Source organism: Petromyzon marinus, chromosome 50 (assembly GCF_048934315.1).
Source record: "Petromyzon marinus isolate PM22_M1 ecotype Great Lakes invasive population chromosome 50, UKy_Petmar_22M1.pri1.0, whole genome shotgun sequence".
NCBI lineage: Eukaryota > Metazoa > Chordata > Hyperoartia > Petromyzontiformes > Petromyzontidae > Petromyzon > Petromyzon marinus.
In genome coordinates this window covers 5,392,145-5,410,753 of record NC_133716.1, presented here as the reverse complement: position 1 = coordinate 5,410,753, position 18,609 = coordinate 5,392,145, and positions in this window count along the sequence as shown.

Genomic DNA, 18,609 nt, shown 5'->3' with positions numbered 1-18,609 from the left:
GATTTTTTTGTTTAAATGTCTCTTGTTATTTTGATTGTCCACTTTACCATGGAAATCCAGTATACCGTGGGAGTCCAGTTTACCATGGGAGTCCAGTTTACCATGGGACTCCAGTTTACCATGGAAGTCCAGTTCACCATGAAAGTCCGGTTTACCATGGAAGTCCAGTTTACCGTGGAAATCCGGTTTACCGTGGAAGTCCAGTTCACCATGGAAGTCCGGTTTACCGTGGAAGTCCAGTTTACCATGGAAGTCCGGTTTACCGTGGAAGTCCAGTTTACCGTGGAAGTCCGGTTTACCGTGGAAGTCCGTTTTACCATGGAAGTCCAGTTTACCGTGGAAGTCCAGTTTACCGTGGAAGTCCAGTTTACCGTGGAAGTCCAGTTTACCGTGGAAGTCCAGTTCACCATGGAAGTCCAGTTCACCATGGAAGTCCGGTTTACCGTGGAAGTCCAGTTTACCGTGGAAGTCCAGTTTACCATGCGCAGGGGTGGGCAAGCTGCGAGTCCGGGGCCGAACGGGTGGCTCTCTAAGGACTGCTGTTTCGTGACCGTTATTAATGAAGGGCTGCTACCGTCTCGTATTCGCCCGCGTGGCATTGCGGCATTTGAAACATCGCGGGTCTCTTTGAACGGATTCGAAAGGGGCCGTCGATAAATGACGTCACGCACCTAGGTGGGGGGGGGGGTCAGACATTTGTGACGATGCGTGACGAGGAGGGGGGGAGGGGGTTGAGAAATGTGACGTCACATCAAAATGCGCAACCTAAAAATAAATATAGACAACACGTTCCACTTAATTAAATAGACTTTTTAATGCATGTTTTCTACTACAACATCAGAGTGCAGCGCCACATTAAATACGCACTACAATGACAATCGTTTAAAGCGATTTGAAGCATGTTTTATATATTTTTTTTGGGGGGGGGCAGAGCTTTGTGACGTCATATTTGAGGGGGGGGGGTCTGACTTTTTGTGACGCCGTGTGACGAAGGGGGAGGGGGGTCAAAAATCGTCCAAAATCTGGCCCAAAGGGGAAACAAAAACAAAATCTCTCCTCTTCTTGTTTTGGTTTTACAACCCCACCTTGATCTCGGCGAAATGTCTCATTAAACAAATGGCGAGGTGACCTGGTGGGTCAGAGGTCAGAGCACGGGGCTGGAACCCCTTGAGATCTCCCGGAGTTCGAATCCGGGTTTCGGCCACTTCCTCTGATTAAACCGGATCCTAATTTGTAGAAGATTGTATCGTCTCAGTCTCGGTCACCGACAACTGTACCAAAACACTGATTTCAAGTTTTCGTTTCGTGCTCCTGCAGAATTTGGCTAAAACATACCACTGGCTCGACTGTCACGCGATCAACATTTCTCCCCTTTGGGACCGGGGGCTGCAGAGGGGTGGGCACAAGATCTGCAGCGCTGTTGCGTGGACCACAGATGCCATTTGGAGGCATCTCAGAGCTCACGTTGTGATATCTGCTTCCAACGAAACGTCTTTAAAAATTTGTAACAAAAAGAGAAAACCCGTTTGCTTGATTTTTATCAATATTCCTACGATTGGGAACATTTGCTCACGTGACAACTGAATTTCAGGAAGATTTCTCCACAAATCTGGCTGCCGCCTGATGAAGCGAGTTGTAATTATTGGCGAAACGAACTCAGATTGTAAATGTTGTGGATTTGCTTTCCAACACAGCCAGTGTGTTGTACTAGTGACGAATTGGCCACGTTCTGTTTACGTGACAAACCTTAATAATTACATTTGTCGGGTGGTGGAGGGTTTAGCGACGCATTTATATATTTATGCGATCTAATCCAAAACAAAACCTGCATCATGGTCGCGAAAGCCTACGTGTAAAACTGAACTGGCTAGTCGGGTGGTGGAGGCATACTTAAAATAGAAATGGACATTATTCACGACATGCAAGATGATCTCACCCCAAATAAATAAATCCGCTTCTTAGGGCCCCGTTTCCTAACAACAAACGTTTGCACTGTTTGTCATAAATCTGTTAAAAGATCCAAACATTTATATACCAATATATATTTACAAATGGTAAAATCCTTAATTTACAAATGCCTCCATTGACAAGGGGCAATTCGATCTTAATGTGCTCCCACACGGCGAAAAAGTGAAACAAAGGTCCCCCGTATAGCCTGAAGAGGCTGTTGGGGCAAGTGCTGTGAGCAAGTACCACCTATGAAGGCTACCGGCACAGCACACGAGGGGGTGGGTGGCCAGCACCACGCCCGGCCGCCTTTGTCTCCCCAATGGCGATATTTATACACCGCACCAGGTACTCATTTGAGGCTGAGTCGACACACACACACACACGTGCATACACGTACACACACGCGAACACACGTACACACACGTACCAACACACCCATACACACGTACACGCACACACGTGCACACACACACGTGCACACACACCTACACGCACACACGTGCACACACACGTACACACACACGTACACACACGTACACACACACGTACACACACACACGTGCATACACACCTACACGCACACACGTGCACACACACGTACACACACGTACACATACACACACACACGTGCACACACGTACACACACGCGAACACACGTTCACATACGTACCAACACACCCATACACACACGCGTACACGCACACACGTGCACACACACACGTGCACACACACGTACACACACGCGTAGAAAATTACCACCGCCATTGGCCTCGTGCCCTCTGCCACATTTCCCCTCGTGATGACTCTGCCGCTTACAATCTCAACATGTCACACTCCGGCCCCGACGACGACAAGGACCACGACGATTTCATGCTGATGACAAATACATAAATAACGATATCAACACTGAAATAACCCCCCCCCCCAAAAAAAAATGTCTCTCTCTATGTATGTAGACACACACACTGAGCAAAGTCTCGGCACCTCCGTGCGTGTGCGTGTGTAACAGCGTCTACGGAATTAGTATTGCGTGTGGGGTCAAGAGAGGTCACTGCTGTTGGGGACTGGTGGATGCATGCAATGCTGCGGCGGAGAGAGGCCAAACCACCAGAGACAAAGATCCCCCGTGTAGCCTGCACGTGCTTTTAGGGACAAGTGTCTCTTGGCGAGAGGCGGCGGCGGCAGCAGCAGCAGCAGCTGTGAAGAGCGCCGCGGTGCACGAGGCCGCCTTTGTCTCCCCGGTTGCGATGTTTGCGGCGCACCGCCCACCGGGTACCGGTTTGAGGCTGAGTCGACCTAGGGGCGGGCCCAAAACCGTTTCGGATAATCGTCGCCGGTGTTGGCGGTGGCCGCGAGCGGGAATCAAACTCGTGTTCGGCGGGTTTGTAGTACAGCACAGCGCGCTAAGCGTTACCAAAAGACAAAGATCCCCCGTATAGCCTTGAACAGACTATTGGGGCGAGTGCTGTTAGCGCCTCCCCCCCCCCCTCCACGTGTGTTGTGCCGGCCTTCACATGTGCTTGCTAACCACCACCACAACCAACATCAACAACAGCAGCAACCACCACTCCAACAGCCCCCCCCACCCCCCACACACACTCCTGCGGCTTGGCTGTGCGTCTCCCAGAGCCTTATAGTAAACGTGTAATGTGCTAGATACAGTACATTTACATTTAGATGAATATCGATTCTTTCCGCATCACGATGTGCACGTCAACCCCTGTTCTGTGTGTGTGCGCGTGTGTGCGCGCGCGTGTGTGTGTGCGTGTGCCTGGGTCTGCCGCGATTTCGTGGCTGCTGCAGCAGCAGCAGCAGCAACAGACGACGTTAGCGGAAAAAAAAACTAAACCAAAAATTATCTCGCCCATTAAATATCACAGGGGAGCCACGGCGTCTTTCAGAGCTGCTGCTGCTGCTGCCGCCTCCAAGGGTCGAGATTTCCCTGGACGTGCACCGCAGTAGGGAAAGGAATATCCCAGATGGGGGGGGGGGGACAGGACAGGACAGGAAGCAGACCCCTTTACATTTAGAGAACATTCCCTGCCAAGTAAAAAAAAGACACCGCCCTTAGCAGGCTGCTGAGTGGGGCAAGTGCTGTTCGCGGCACGGCACACGGTGAGGGTTGTGTGGCGAGAACTAAGGCCAGGCCGCCTTTGTCTCCCCCAATGTTGATGTTTAAAGGCTGAGCCGACCTAAGGGAGGCCCCAGGACCGGTTCAGATATTCGTCACTTTCACGAACGGTCGTCAGCGTGAGTGGAACTCACTCACGACGCCGGGGTTTGCGGCGCAGTGCGCTAACCACTGCGCCACCGCTCCCTTCATCTCTGCCACAAACACACAAAAGCACATGGATAGCATGGACGTAAGAATTAGAAGAGGATCTCACGTGAACATAAGAACGAATTGTCTCGGGTGGGGCATTGGGAGCTTCATTTCTCACTCAATACGTTCCGAAACTCCGAATTTGGTTTGGCGTACGGCACTACCACTACCACTAAAGTAAAAGGCTATATATCATGCCCATTCCATGAAAACAATCTGGTATTCCTTGTGCTCTATATTCCAGTACTTTAGTCCTATGAACAGGTTTAGGAGAACAACAAAATGGTTCGTGAACGTGGCGTGGACAAAATATTTCGGGGGGAGCAGCGTTCTGGACCGTTCCGGTTTAAACGAAGCGCTGGGTGTAGATTTTACGGCGACTGACGATCACAGCGGGGGGGGGGGTGGCTTAGAATGTCCATGGAAGAGTCGCAGATTCCCCAGGGAGGCAGCTGCCCTTAAGAAGGTTAATGGTCCTGGGAAAATCGGGAGGGGTGGCAACCCCAACTGGCACAGGCCATCCATGCCAAACCACACACACACAAAGGCAAATATCCTCCCCCCCCCCCCGTGTAGCCAACACGGACTGTTGGGGCGAGTGCTGTTAGCGAGTAGCACCTATTAAAGGCCGGCACGGCACACGAAGGGATGGGTGGACAGAATCACGCCCGGCTGTCTTTGTCTCCCCCAGTGCCGATGTTTACACATCGCATCAGGTACTCACTTGAGGCTGAGTCGACCTAGGGGAAGCCCAGGACCTGTTCAGATAATCGTCGCTGACGTTGGCCGTGAGCGGGAATCGAACTCGGGTCGCCGGGTTCGTAGCGCAGCGTAGCGCTAACCGCTGCACTGCCACGCGCACACACACACCTGCACATACACACACACTAGTTCCACTGCGTTAACAATTCATCGCCATCGTCGGCCGTTATCTATCCACTGCTGGATGAGGCCCTCCCTAAAGCCACCCTTCGTCATCTGTCACCTGCATCCTCAGATCGCCGGCCTTCAAATGCCATATATCACGGCAACCAACATTCCTGAAACTCGAGTGCAATTACGCGCGGGAGGAGTGGGTGGGCATATATTCCATTGTCATTGATCTCTTAAATTTATTAGCTGCTGCTGAATAAGGCCGATCGCCTGAAACGTCGACGCTGCGATGGCGTATCTTCACCCCCCCACCCGTTATAAATGTCCGTGACCAAAGGCAGCCCAGCCGGGGCGATCTTCCCTTCTCTCACTGCACGCGGCCGTGATGGTTCCTCGTTTAGCATCAACACAACTAGCACCGAGGTTAAGTCGGCTTAACACGTCGGCTTTCGCCACCAATCTGGCTATCAACTGATGAAGCTTGGCTCTCCAACACACCGCTGTGCTGTACTAGTGATAAATTGGCCACGTTCTCTTTACGCGACAAACCTTGCTGATTGCCTGCGTCGGGTGGTGGCGGGTTTAACGACACATTAATATTTACGCGATTTAACCCAAAAAGACAACCTCTATTATGGAACATTACCACGGTGTTTTTTTGTGTGTTTGTGGGGCGTTTGACGCGACGGCCCGACTCGACCCTCCTTCGTATTCCGATCCATGACTTTAGTGGGACCGCCGCTCACAATTTTTTTTATTTTTTACGAGCAAACGTTAGTTCACGCCGTGACGGCTACGACGACACCTTACACGGCGACTGAGTGAGAGAATGAGAGAGAGAGCGAGAGGGCCAGTCAACATGTGACCGCTATTTACCGGTGCCCTGGAACAATTGCTCTGAAGCGAAGAATACACGCGGAACTCCACTCTATGCCCCCACTTAAATAATAGTAAATAACATGATTTATTTTTACTATTTAATAGTCCGTCAGCATCTTTCTTTGAATTGCGGAACGATGTTTGTCCCACGGAATTTGTTCAGGAAAGTAAAGGCTTGGAGAGGTCTTCGATCTTAAACTAAAGTAAAACATGTTTTTATTTTACAAGGTAAGGCTCCCCTGAACTATGCATCTCTTTTTGAGAAGCGGCCCGGCCACAAATGATGGCTCAACGAAGTTGACTTATCATCATCACGTGGACATTTATAGCAGCCCAAATACTCCAAACACACATTTCCGAATGTGGAGGCAAAAACTGGAGGACCCGGAGAAAAATCCACGCGGCCACGCGGAGAGAGAGAGACACGCAAACTCCAAATACAGAGGCGTCAGGGTCGGGATCGAATCCACGACCTCCTGCATATCAGGCAAGGTAGTTAACATCACGCCATCGTGGCATTTCTCGCCACGGTGATCTTCTGGTTCGGGTTTATTAGACAAATGTTGTTGCTGCTGGGATTAACCAGACGTTATTGGCAGGGGTACTCTATATAAATCACATGGCCCAGCTCAACACGGTATTCTAAGTTTGTGTTAAAACATTGTGATCACAGCTCGCTTGTGTAGGATTTACGAAATAAAGTCAGGTAAAAGCGTCTTCTGTTCAAATAAACATTGGAGGTGACGCCGATTTGTACCGGCGATTCTGAACCAGCGGTGGACATTCCACATTCTTATGACAGGGCCGCCTATTCGCGTCCGTTTGAGTGTCGTGTGACGTGTGGGAAAGTGGTGCCCACGACCGTGTGGACCAGAGGTCACGCGAAGGAATCTCAGAGGTAGTTCTGTGATCTCCACTTCTGTGGGCCGTTCTCGAACACGAAGGGTTGCACTGCTCTGCGAAAGAGAGAGAGAGCCAAATGTATTATTTGTCCGATGACGTGCCAATGATGGCACAATTGGGATAACATTGTGGGGAACCACAAAATTATTTACATCAATGTGTCTTAGTGCTCAAATAATCATTGGAGGCCCTGGTGCCAGTGATGGAAATTTCACATTTCCACGGCAACAGCTAGTCAATCCATAGGCTGACTCATTTTGACATGGCGTCAAAACATCATGCAAATTCAATGTCAAATGCACATTTGCCAAAGTGCAAGAAAAATGCTTAAAATGGGGCATCTGCGCACCACAAACGTGGAGTAATTCATGCCAGGCACACCAGCCAAAATTCTCGCTTGCCAAATACTCAACAGCCAAGGTCTCACCATTCAAATTCTCACCATTTAAATTTTCACCGGTCCAATCCTCACCAGCCAAATTCTCATCACCTAAATTATTTCTATTGAAATTCTCACGGGGTGAATTCTCACCAAATTCTCAGCGAGCCAAATTCCCACCCATTAAAACTCTCACTGGTCATGTTCTCATGAAATTCTCACCGGTCACATTTCCACCCGTCAAATATCTTGCATTCAATTATCACCGGTCAAATTTTCCCGGTCAAAACACCTCACCATTGAAATGTCCCTGGCCAAATTCTCACCGGTCAGTAAAATTCTTACCGGTCAAAAATTCACCATTCAAATTGTCCCTGGTCAAATTCTCACCGGTCAAAAACTCACCATTCAAATTCTCACCGGTCAGTCAATTTCTCACCGGTCAAATTTTATTTGGTCAAATTCTCGCCAGTCAAATTCTCCCTCGTAAAATATTCATCAGTAAAAAATTCTCACCGGTCGAATCACCGCCCTTGCAATTGGAATAAGCAATGAATACGGTTTTATAGCCTAATTTAAGTATGTTTTGAATTATCCGTGCTTTTGTTATTTCCAGACCATTCACTCCTCCCACCCCCACCACTACTCCCACACCTCCGTCACCCCGGGATAATTGAGAGCTGACTGTATTTGTGAATGCGAGCTGCCGTCGTTGTTGTGGCGATTTCGTCTCGACGGGAGCGATGCAGGGGGTCACCCTCCCCAGCCTCCCGTCTCCGGCAGTGGACCCGGCCTCGATTGGCGCCAGCGTCCGGGGAGGCGCGAGGCAGGGGCCTCTGTGCGCCGCTCGTTGAGGATTTATGGCGCTCGCCGAAATGGGAGAGGCACGCAGCGAGACGCCAAACGAGCGTAGGGAGAGAGGCGTGAAATCGACTACAGCTAAGCCATGTGTGTGTGCGTGCGTGTCTGTGTGTATGTATGTGGAGCTGTAGTGTAGCAGTTAGCGCGCTGCGCTATGAACCCAGCGACCCGGGTTCGATTCCCGCTCACGGCTAACACCCAGTGACGATTATCTGGACCGGTCCTGGGCCTCCCATAGGTTGACTCAGCCTCAAAATAGTACCTGGTGCGGTGTGTAAACATCGCCACTGGGGAGACAAAGGCGGTCGAGCGTGCTGCTGGCCACCCACCCGCTCGTGTACCGTTCCGGCCTTCATAGGTGCTCGCTAACAGCACTTGCCCCTACAGTCTGTTAAGGCTACACGGGGGATCTTTGATCTTTGATCTTTGTACGTGTCTTGTGGACTAGGCCAGATATACGCCGCTGATGTTGTTAGCCGTGGCCAGAGACTCGAACTCACATCGTTGTGAGTGCATAGCGCAGTTTCGCTAACTCCTTGCCCTACCAGTATGTGAGGCTGCAGTTCGTCTGTGTGTGTGAACGTGTTGGGGGCCGAGTGCTGTTAGCGGGCACCTATGCAAGCCGGCACCGCTCTAGGCCAACCTTGATTTCCCCAGTGCTGATGTTCGCGCATCGTACAAGGTGCTCATTTAAGGCCGAGTTGACCTCGGGTGAGACCCAAGCCCCCGGTTCACATATTCGCCACTGATGATAGCGATGGGCCAGATATCGAACTCGGGTACGCGAGGTTCGGAGCACAATGGGCTAACCACGACGCCAATATCCGAACAGTCTCTTATCAAGGTTATACAGGGCACCGCCCGTCTCTATGTGTCTCTCTGTACCCTGTTATTGGTGTAGCGGGTCAAACACCGCGCTACAACCTCATCCGCCCGGGTGCGACTGTCGGCCATGCATCATCACATCAGTGTGACCCCGCACTATCTGTACACGTACGCTGAACTTCTTTCGCACCGTACATAGCCAACCGCGCTCGTCGGAGGTGCGGGGGAAGGACAACAAACTGCTTCCCTGGGCCTCCCCTAGGCTGACTCAGCCTTGATTAAGCATACGGGTGTGCAGTGTGCGCACCGAATAGGCAAATGCGTGCTGCTGGTTGTGCACTGCGCTTGCTTTAATAGGTGATCGCCAACAACACTCGATAATCATTTGGTGGCAATGCGGTTTTAATAAAACTTGCTCTTCCCATGCGGGCTGCAAAGGGCCGCAAGGGAGGCTTGTTTTGTGCGTGTCATCATTGTGCGCGTACCACCGTTGTGTACCGGTCGTGCTCGCGAACAGCACTTGCCCCGACAGTCCGGAGGGCATCTTTGTCTGTCTTACAAAGACAAAGACCCCCTGTATAGCCTGTAACAGACTGTTGGTGCAAGTGCTGTTAGCGAGCACCTATGAAGGCCGGCACGGCACACGAGGGGGTGGGCTGGGCAACACCACGCCCGGCCGCCTTTGTCTCCCCAGTGTCGATGTTTGCACACCGCACCAGGTACTCATTTGAGGCTGAGTCGACCTAGGGGAGAGCCCAGGACCGGTTCAGATAATCGTCACCGGTGTTTCCGTTGAGCGGGAATCGAACTCGGGTCGCCAGGTTCGTAGCGCAGCGCGCGAACCGCTACACTACGCACACACACACGCAGCTACACACACATAGCTACACACGCAGCTACACACGCACCTACACACACACAGCTACACAAAGCTGCACACACACAGATGCACACACACACGGCTACACACACACAGCTACACACGCACAGCTACACACGCACCTACACACACAGCTACACACACAGCTACACACACAGATGCACACACACACGGCTACACACACACAGCTACACACGCACCTATACACTTACAGCTACACACACAGCTGCACCACACAGCTGCACACACACACAGCTACACACACACAGCTACACACACAGCTGCACACACACAGCTACACACACACGGCTACACACACACAGCGACACACACAGCTACACACACCTACACACACGTACACGCGCACGCACTGCTATCACACGCCTCTGATTAAATCGCACGCTCACGACTCTGCGAGCGGGTGGGTGACGGCGGCGGGGAGGGGGGTTGGTGGGGAGAGAGACGGAGGGAGGGGACTGCAACACGCAAAATTTCTAAAATGAAATTTGAAAATAAATGAAACAAAAAAAACGCCACGGTGGGGGGGGGGGGAAAGTCCGTTTCACGCCCCCCCCCCCCCTAAAAAAAACAGTTTTAACATTTCCAGCTATCGACAGACGAGTCACAATTTCTGACCGATACTGTCTCAGCTGCAGCAGCATGCAGCAGCATCATCATCATCTTGTGTGTGTGTAAGCGCGCGCGTGGTTTATTTCCATCCAACATTTTTTTTCACGATTATTCTCTTTGAGCAGCCAACTCCCGCGTTCGGTGTCCGCCTTCTCCCTGGGTCCCGTCGGCCCCTTCAAGTGAATGCCGCTGGGGTTGCCTCGTGTGCCGCGGACACGATGACTCGATAGGGCACGAAGCCGTGGAACTCCGGCGTTTAATTCCTCACGAAAGGCCCCCCCCACCTCCCCCTTTTTTTCAGGGTCGCTGGGTTTTTATTCAAAACAAATTTACGGAGTGTTCGGGTTGGGCCGCGTCGACGCCCGACGTTTTTGTGGTGGGTGCGAAACGTCGGACATCGCTCGGCATCAACGCAGGTCGACGCAGCGCAGGCGCGAAGAGTCCTGCAGCACCACCAACGCGAACATCTCCACGCGGGTTTGAATTTAGATTAGGCTCAGAGTGTTTGTTTACGCTTAGAGGGAATCCGATTAGCTACAAAGCTCTTCGACGCAGATGTCCAGTAGGGGCGAGGGTTCAGAAGCCACCACCTGAACCGCGGTCGCGTGCGCTTCCTTATCGCCGCAAAGCCGCGACTGAAGCAGTTCGTTGAAAAGTGTCCGCGCAAGCAGCGCGTGCGGCCCCCAAGGCTGCGTGCTTAGGCCCTCATCCAGCAGCGGATTGACGGTGAACGAGCGACGTGCCACGCAATCTCTCACCCCGGCGCTGGCTCCAAGCGGAGCCATCGATCCGGACATCATTTATCAGCCAGGGCATTCGCCGGCCAGGCCAAGGGACTGCCTGGGGGGAACGCTTAAATTAATGAAGTCTTTAATCAATAGCAAAGAGGGCAGAAACCAATCAATCAATCACGGTCGGGCCCTGTACAGTTGTGGGGCCGTGTTGCCTGGCCCCAGATCGCTAGCCCAAGTGGTCGCCCACCCACCCTTTAAATTGATCACAGCACCCGGCCCAGCGCTGCAGTCACCATCACGGCCAACGCTGCCACCATCACCATCACAGCCATCACCGCCACCACCATCATGGCTATCACCACCATCATGACCACCGCTGCCACCATCACGGCCATCACCGTCACGGCCACCACCACCACCATCACGGCCACCGCTACAACCGCCACCTCCATCATGGCCACCACCACCATCACGACCACCGCTGCCACCATCACCATCAGCCACCACCGCCACCACCATCACCGCTACCGCCACCATCATGGCCACCGCTACAGCCACCCTCACGGCCACCACCACCAACCCACCACCACCTCCAAATCACCACTGCCAGCAGCAGCAGTAGCATCGCTACCATTAACACCACTGCCATTAACTCACCACCACTGGCCCCACCTCTACCATCACCGATACTAAAAAATCTACCCTATACCACCACCATCACCACTGCCATCACCATAACCGCCACTCACTGCCAATATCGACAATGCCATCTCCACCACCACTACCAAACTCACCCTGCACCCACCACCCATCCACCACAAACCCACACCGCCACCCCTAACACTACCACCCCCAGCATCAACCCTCCACTCTCACCCCTCTATCACCCCCCACACTGCCACCCCCCACACTACCACTCCCCGCACTACCACCCCCAGCATCAACCCTCCACTCTCACCCCTCTACCACCCCCCACACTACCACCCCCAGCATCACCCCCCCCCCCCACTCTCACCCTCCTACTCCCCACCATGGCAGTCCCTGGCCGTGCCCCCCCTCCGCCCCCCGCCCGTGTCTCATGGGGACGTGGGCGGGTTTGTGAAATTCCACTTGAGCGCCCGTCGATTTGCAATTACGCCGGCCCTTTGTTCTAAAATCTAAACCCGTGGGGATAGCCTGGAGACAGCGACTCGGCCGCGGATCACACCGCGTCATTTGCAACCGGGAGACGCGGCCGGGGAGGGCCTGGAACTGTGGACTATGCGGGTCGTGGCCTAACTTCTCAGCGAATATTTCCCCGTAAAATTCAAGGTGTGTCCTGGAATTCCAGGTGCGTGTCTCCTGCAATTCCAGGTATCTGCAGGAATTCCAGGTATATGTGTCCTGGAATTCCAGGTGTATGTCTCCTGGAATTCCAGTGCATATCTCCTGGAATTCCAGGTTTACGTTTACTGGAATTCCAGGTATATGTCTCCTTGAATTCCAGTTATATATCTATTGGAATTCCAGGTGTCTGCTGGAGTTCCAGTTAAATCACTAGTGGAATTCCAGGTGTCTACTAGAATTCCAAGTGTATGTCTCCTGGACGTCCAGGTATCTGTATCCGGGAATTCCGGATGTCGTCTTCTGGAATTCACGGTGGGTCAGGTTGTCACACCCAGGGATCGCAGCTGAGGGATCGATCAGTTGCGCAACTCGGTTACCCGACGCGACCGGATCGTTCGTTACGAGAACGTCGCTTCCACAACCGGTCGCGAGCAACCTGCACGACGGGTTGCCGCTCACGGTTGAGAGGCAACCAGGCGCGGCTCTCGAGCGAGCGATCCGCTCGGCGATCCGTCAACATCTGGCGTCACCAGCATCGTCATCAGCATCGTCATCACTAATCCTTCCCCCCTATGTCTCCCTGCGTAATTGTCCATCACTCTCAGTCAGTGAAAGAATGACAATGATGACAATGATGACAATGATGATGACAATGATCATGATGACGATGATAATGATGATAACGATGATGACAATGATGACAATGATGACGACGACGATGATGACAATTACGATGGTGACGATGATGACAATAATGACGACGACGATGATGACAATGATGATGATGACAATGATGACGATGATGACAATGATGACGATGATGATGATGACAATGATGACGATGATAACGATGATGATGACAATGATGACGATGATGATGACGACGATGATGACAATGATGATGACAATGATGATGACGACGATGACAATGATGACAATGATCATGACAAAGATGATGACAATGATGACGATGATGACAATGATGACGATGATGACAATGATGAGAATGATGATGCCACTGCTGTCCCTGTGCGTGGAGGGTGGATCGGGATGGAGCTTCCTCCATCTCGATCCACCCACGAGACAAGGGAGTTGGCCGGTACCACCTCGGGTGGAACATACTACCAGTGTCCACCCTGGGCAGTGTCCACCCTGGGCATTGTCCACCCTGGGCAGTGTCCACCCTGGGTAGTGTCCACCCTGGGCATTGCCCACCATGGGCATTGTCCACCAAGGGGCAGTGTCCACCAAGGGGCAGTGTCCACCCTGGGCATTGTCCACCCTGGGCATTGTCCACCCTGGTCAGTGTCCACCAAGGGGCAGGGTCCACCCTGGGCATTGTCCACCATGGGCATTGTCGACCCTGGGCAGTGTCCACCAAGGGGCAGTGTCCACCCTGGGCAGTGTCCACCCTGGGCAGTGTCCACCACGGGCAGTGTCTACCCTGGGCAGTGTCCACCAAGGGGCAATGTCCACCATGGGCATTGTCCACCATGGGCATTGTCCACCATGAGCAGTGTCCACCCTGGGCAGTGTCCACCAAGGGGCAGTGTCCACCCTGAGCATCGTCCACCCTGGGCATTGTCCACCAGTGTCCACCGTGGGCAGAAAGCTTCGCGTGCACTCCGTCTATTTTGTAGACACGCTTCCAACTCACCGCCGTGTTCCCCAGGCTATTCGAAAACGACGTTCGGTATTCACGTTACCAAACAAAAAATAATACATTTCCATCACACTCCGGTGGACCCATTTAATGTGCCTTCCCTGTAAAGGGCTACCACGGGCAGCTTGCTATCTCACACGATCGCGATCTACAGACGAAACGCTTCCAGGAAATCATTGGTAGCATATGCCACCCTGGCTGCTGGACCCACGCGTTTGTCCGGACACTGCCATGCCCTCTCCTCCTCCACCATACGTTTGCTCTGCCTTGCACTGTACGCGTGCGACTAAGAAAGTCATTAAGCAGGGCTCCTTTTGGTCAGACAGAGAGAGAGAGAGGGAGAAAGAGAGAGGGTGGGGAGAGAGCGAGAGAGAGAGAGGGGAGGGGAGAGAGTGGGGGGAGATGGGGAGGGGGGACGTGCATTTTAAGTGTGGCCGAGTGGTCTGCTCGGGAACCTCGCATGGAATTACCAGCAGCGAGTAACAATCAGGAGAGCGGCCCCGTGATTGATAGTGAACATTAATGGCGATGGGAGGAGGATGGAGGAGGTTGGAGGATGGTGGTAGGGGGTTGGGGTAGAGGAGGAGGAGGAAGAAGGGAAGGAGACGGAGGCGTGTGGGGGAGGAGGCAATGGGGCAAAGGGAGGTGGAGCGCGGTTAGAGGGGAAGGCGAGGGTAGCGATGATGCTGAGGATGGGAAGGAGATGAAGATGTGAGGATGGAGGGGTTTGGGGAGAGATGCTCGCGCGTGTGAGAGAGAGAGAGAGAGAATCCCATGGGCTGCCCTAGAGACGTTTCGGGCAATGTACCGTTGTCATGACAGGTTACTTCACTGCTATAAACAAAGGGTCGTTGCCCGGAACGTCGCCTACTGTGTTGTCGTTTCTCGTTAGGGCCAGCAGTGTTGTTGACTGATGCGTTGAGTTACCGAAAAAAAACATTCATTGTGAGCAGCAGCAGCAGCAGGCAAACCTCGAGTGAGTGGGGCAGGGAGGTGGTGATGGGGAGCGGGAGGGTAGCGGTTAGCGCGCTGCACCTCGAACCCTCCCCTAGGTCTACTCAGCCTCAAACGGGTATCTAGTGGTGTGTGGAAACGTCGTCACTATGGAGACAAAGGCGGTCCGGCGTGGCGCTGATCCATCCACCCCCTCGTGTTCCGCGCCGTATCTACGTAGGTTGAACTTCTTTCGCACCGCACGTAGCCAACCGTGGTAATCGGAGGTGCGGCCTTCGCAGGCGCTGCCCGCTGAACAACACTTGCCCCGAAAGCCTGGTTAAGGCTATATGGGTCATCTTTGTCTTTGCAGTGTAGCGGGAGAGAAAGGATGGGGCGGGCGGGGGGGGGTGTTGGTTCTGAGGCTGTGGAAGCTCGAGGATGAGGAGGACATTGAGAGGATGGAGGGTTGGTGGGGAGAGAGGGGGAGGGAGAGGGGGGGGAGAGGGGAGAGAAGGGGAGGGAGAGGGGAGAGAGGGGGAGGGAGAGGGGAGAGAGGGGGAGGGGAGAGAGGGGGATGGAGAGAAGAGAGGGACCCAGCGATGCCCCGAAGAGACAGCTGCTCCTCCCGGTGTCTCTCATTCTCATGGAAATCCCCAATCTGGCCCCCTACCTCCACATCCAGGGTGGCGGCCTGGTGAGACCGGGGAGGGCAGGCGGGGGAGGGGCTGTGTGGGGGGGGGGTGGTCTGGGGGGGCGGGGGGGGGAGGGTCATTCATTGAACTCCCCCCGTGTTGTTCACCTTTCATATATAATAGAGGGGTTTTTGTTGGGTTAGATCGCGTAAATATATCAATGTTGTGTCGTTAAAACCCGCCACCACCCGACACAGCCAACCAGTAAGGGTTGTCACGTAAACAGAACGCGGCAATTCGTCACTAGTACAGCACACCGGTGTGTGTTGGAAAGCCAAGCCGCAACATTTACAAATGGTTCTGAAAAGCCACGCGTGCGAGGGGGAAACGCTCTATCCCGTACAAAATGAACAGATGGTGTGAGTGTCACACTTTGCTGGTTACGGGCAGGTTTTGACCTCCTCGACACGCGCGGGAGGGGATTTTCACACAGCGTCTCTGTGTGATCCACTAACCCTCGCTGCTGCTGCGACGTCCACACTGCTGGATTACAGGCAGACACGTGCAGAGCAGTCACCAACGCCGCCCGGTATGGCTCTGACTCGTATGAAATAGAAATGTCATCCCTCGCTCACTCATTCACTCACCCACTTCACTCACCTCGTCACTAGCTCACACGCGTACCCACTCAACTCGTGCATTAGTCACACGCTCACCTCCTTACTCACCCCATTCCCTCAATCACTCACCCACCCATCCATCCACTTACTCACTCACCCACCCATTCACTTACCCACTCACACGCTCATCCACTCGCCCGCTCACTCGCCAGCTCACCCATCCGCTCACTTGCCTAGCAATTGATGGTGCTAGCCCATGACGGAAGAGACGAGACACAGACAATGGATTAATTCACTTGAATTTGAGCTGACACGTTTACAGTGTGCTTCAAAAAAATGTTAACGCTTCCGAGAAGTGTGCTGCCTCTGAGCTCTGGAGAACACGTGGAGGAGATTCCAGGGCGCGCGTGTTGACAACGATGGCGAACACGTGGGAGACTCTTTGACTTTTTGAAGCTATAAACATCACATTTGTAACATTTGTTATCATGTTACAGTGTAGTATATTATCCGTTCTTTTTCCATTGAAAACGATAGTCCCATAAATCAATAAAAAATATATTTTATTTTATTACTTTATTATTTCCCTTCTACGTGGTGACTTTACCGAAAGAACCAAGAATATGAATCCCTGCAGTCACGAAAGCTTGAAATCGAAATTCAACGATAGTCCCGTATAAGTGTTAACATTTTGTTGAAACACCCTGTATACGACACTCCATACGCTACACTACATTATAGACGACATTACAATATACTACACTACACTATTTTACACTACACTATACACTACACTGTATAGGGTGCATTTGTTATCATATTGCAGTTCTTTTTTATTACACTCTTTTATTTAACTCACTCTGTCTGTTGTTGTTGTATCCTCAAATGTTGTAACTACATTTTAACCCACTTCCCAATGTGGTATCGACTGCAAACTCGGTATACTTATGTCATACTGATGACAATACTATATTATATCATAAAAAAAGAAAAAGTTTTTTTTCTAACATTCGTTTTTATATGTTATGTTTCGGCTTGGCTCTAATTGTCCACGCTCAACTCACGTTGGCTGTAATTGCCCACGGGCCCCTTACGTTGTGGCAAGCTTCGGGGCCACTTCCTGGAGTCGTGGAGTTCTTACATTACTAGTACGGTACATTTAATTAAAGCGTGTTTAAAAAATAAAAATAAACACGTATTTAAAAATATTACTTATTCCATTAAAAAAACCCGAAAGTTCCGTGTAAGTGTTAACATTTTTTTGTTGAAGCACCACCCCGTATCATTACGCCCACCCCGCTCTTCCTTCCACAATGCAGAAGCTCTGCGCTTCTGCATTGCCACGCTCGCCCCGAAGGACAGCCGAGCGGACACTTGCCCCTGTGACACTCAACTCACCCAACCCGCCCCATTCATTCACTTGCTCACCATCATCTCGTCCGCACGCTCGTACACACAAAGAACGGAAAGATTCAGAAAGTAATAAACAGCAGACAAAAGTTCCCGGTGTAGCCTGCAACAGACTGTTGGGGCAAGTGCTGTTAGCGAGCAACCTATGAAGGCCGGCACGGCACACGAGGGGGTGGGTGGCCAGCACCACGCCCGACCGCCTGGTACTCATTTGAGGCTGAGTCGACATAGGGGAGGCCCAGAGACCGGTTCAGATAATCGTCACTGGTGTTGGCCGTGAGCGGGAATCGAACCCGGGTCGCCAGGTTCATAGCGCAGCGCGCTAACCGCTACACTACTGCTCCCCACACGTACACACACACACACACTCGTACACACACACGTACGTACACGTACACACACACACGTACACACACACACGTACACACACACACGCGTACACACACGCACGTACACACACGCACGTACACACACGTGCACACACACGTACACACACACACGTACACACACGTACACACACGTACACACACACGTACACACACACGTACACACACGCACGTACACACACACGCACGTACACACACGCACGTACACACACATGTACACACACACGTACACACACACACGTACACACACGCACACACACACACACGTACACACATACACACACGTACACACACGTACACACGCGCGCATTCTCTCGCGCTCGCACGTGAGAGAGCGAGGAGGCTGCCGGCCTCGGCTCATTACCGCTCCATGAATTAAAGATGAAAAGCGAGAGAGA